At 37.8% G+C, this 3,102-nt stretch overlaps 1 pseudogene; it reads left to right on the top strand.

The window, feature by feature from the left end:
• The first annotated feature begins 580 nt into the window (after positions 1–580).
• LOC122092895 lies at positions 581–965 on the top strand (annotated as a pseudogene).
• Positions 966–3,102: the final 2,137 nt, after the last annotated feature.

Below are 3,102 nucleotides of genomic sequence, written 5' to 3'. Positions count from 1 at the left end.
GAGAAAATTGCATTGCCAACCCCTGAACTTTGGTCCTTATTCAATGCCACCCCCTAAAAATTTAAACAATTCTAAATCAGTCATTGCCGTTAGCCAACTGTGTTAAGTGAATGAAAATCTTTTAGTTTTTTCACAAAATGCCCAAAACACCCCCAACTATTGTGAGAGGACAATATTGCCCCCCCTTTTTCCCTTCTTCTTCTAAACCCACACTATCCCTCTCACTCCTCACTCATACAAACAAGAAAGAAGAAGAAAACCTGCAAGTTGACCACTCCCCTTTGGCATGCGATTCTTAGACCATCTCCGACGTGTGATGGGGAGATGATCTGAGAATCACACGATTCTCCCCTAGAGTAAGCAGCACTATGAAACAAACTCCTCCTCAAAAGAGAAACCAGAAAAATAGAAAAGGAGCTGGAGAGAGAGAGAGAGAGAGAGAGAGAGAGAGAGAGAGAGAGAGAGAGAGAGAGAGAGAGAGATGTGGGGTGAAACCTCAAAAAACGCAAGTAATATTGAGGTAACAAACTCCTCAAAAACCAGAGATGATGTGAATCACCAAAACTTCAGGAGAAGGGAAATGGGTATGTGAGGAACGTGATCGAAGTCCCTTCACTTTACTGAATGGTCCTGAATAAGAAGGACCAAATGCGTGAACGTCGAAAATGTTCCGGTAGGATTTCACCCAGTGTACGTCGGGAAGACTCGTTGGTGGTATCTTATCAGGTCCGATATCATTGACCACCCTCTATTCCGTGAACTTGTGAAGAAATTGGAAGAGTCGGACGCAATAACCGTTGGGTGCGAAGTGGTATTGTTCGAACACATGCTTTGAATGCTGGAGAACGCAGAGCCACAACCGGAGTCTTTAGATGAGCTCGTCGAGTTCTACGCTTGCTGATGAAGGAATAAGAATGATGTAATTCTATTCTTCACCCACACACAAGAGAGTATAAATTTGTAAATTTTTTTCCTTTCGGTAATAACAATGGAAGTTTATCAAGTAAATTGAGTCCCCATTAAGTGTGAACTGTGAGGATTAAGATTTAACACATTTCATATCCATTAATCTTAGAGGACTTAGAAGTCTTGAATCTTGATGGGGATTTGTATTTCTCTTTAATTTCCTTATTATTGTAAGCCTCTATTTTTTTTTGCCCCCAATCTGGGTTATCTTCTTCTGTTGGTTAGTTGTTTTGGGTCATATCTGATCATTCCTATCTATGGTTTTAGATTTAGATTTAGAGTATTGGAACTGGATTTACCTTAACTACTATTTGGGTTCGTAGTTTCATTCATAGAATGAAACAGAACGATTGAGGATGAATGATCTGCGAACTGATCATAACTATTACAGATTTATACTATATAATAGAAATAGAAGAACCCTCTCAACCTCCTCTAAGCCAAAAAGGTATTTAATGGACATGTTTGGCTTTCCTTTGTGAGTTGTAACAAAGCATTCCAATTTCCAACGTATCCAGCATTCCTAAAACTTGAAATGACCTTGCTTCCCTCTAAATGTATGACTGAAACAGAAGAAAAAAATTAGCCTATAATTTCCTTTGATATCCAGCGTACACTGGGTGATATCCTACCACTGGTCCTCTCCTCAGTCCTCGCCTTTAACAGTGATTCCGGCCATATAATTTCCTTTGGCATATCTTATTACCTCTCAGCATTGACCATAGAAATTTTCCCCCATGAAACCTTGTCACTGCGAATGTCTCAATCAACAAACTACTGACTCACGTGCACTGGCTTTTCCCTAGATGTATGTACATAAACAGTGAATCTGAGAATCACACGCCGGAGGGAGTGGTCAAGTTGCAGGTTCTCTTCTTCTCGGTTTGTGGCTTTCATTGTTCGTATGAGTGAGGAGTGAGAGAGAGATTGTGGGTTTAGAAGAAGAAGGGAATCGCACGTCGGTGGAGCAATGGTCTGAGAATTGCATGCCGGAGGTGAGGGGTCAACTTGCAGGTTTTCTTCTTCTTCCTTGTTCGTATGAATGAGGAGTGAGAGGAATGGTGTGGGTTTAGAAGAAGATGGGAAAGGGAGGGCAATGTTCTCCTCTCACAATAGTTGGGGGTGTTTTGGGCATTTTGTGAAAAAACTAACAGAATTTCATTCATTTAACAGTGTCGACTAACGGCAGGGACTGATTTGAAATTATTTGAATTTTCAAAGGGTGTCTTTGGTGATTCGAAAAGTCCAGGGGATGGCATTGAATAAGGGTCAAAATTCAGGAGATGGAAATGCAATTTTCTCTATCTTAAATTATATACTATCAAAATTTCCTTGGATAACAATTTTATGCCTAAATTGGTCTTATCAATTCTTGCTATGATTAAAATTTCCAATTTTTCTCCTCTTAAAGTTTTCTTACCATCTTCACACATTTTGACCCAAAAGTCTCAAAATTAGTTCATAGGTTGATAACTTGAAATTTTCTATAGCCAACCATGTGGGAGGTTATCTTGACCTCAAAAATGTATGGTTGAAATTTTTTCACCCGAAAGGGAAAAAATCTTTATAACTAAATAAATTTTTTCAGGACGCCAACTTTTTATTGATATTGTTTTTTGTGTTAGAAAATTTTCTAGCATAACAATTTTTAGTAATTTAGGAAGGCAGATGAAATAAGTCACCTATAACCTTTTAAAAGGGGAGGATTTCAGTCCCTTTCATCGAGGCGCTTTTTCCTACTCCTTTTCTTGTTTTTGTTTGTAAATACCTTTTTAGGCGGAATGCTTAAGTTCGCAACTTTTTGGTTGTGTATGTCATAAGTTACTTCTAAATGCCTATACTTGTAAAATTGAATTTAATAAATTAGATATTATATATCTCTTCCTCTTCCTCAACAACTCCTTTGGATGGTAAATGCTTTTTCTTGAATTGTATAAGGAATCCAGCATATTGAGTAAAATGTAAATTTTTTTATGGATAAAGTTTATAAAGAGTTTACAGATGCCTTAGTGATGGATGAGGAATTACTTGAGTTTATCTTACATGTATAGTGAGGTTCACAGGAAAATTTAGCTCCCATGTGTTGAAAAGATCATACAAAACAAGTGCAAGTCTAATAATTTCCCTTAATTAAAA

The sequence above is a fragment of the Macadamia integrifolia genome, chromosome 11, assembly GCF_013358625.1.
Source record: "Macadamia integrifolia cultivar HAES 741 chromosome 11, SCU_Mint_v3, whole genome shotgun sequence".
Taxonomy (NCBI): Eukaryota; Viridiplantae; Streptophyta; class Magnoliopsida; order Proteales; family Proteaceae; genus Macadamia; species Macadamia integrifolia.
The sequence above is the reverse complement of the archived record's forward strand: the minus strand, read 5'-3'. Positions and strand labels throughout refer to the sequence as shown.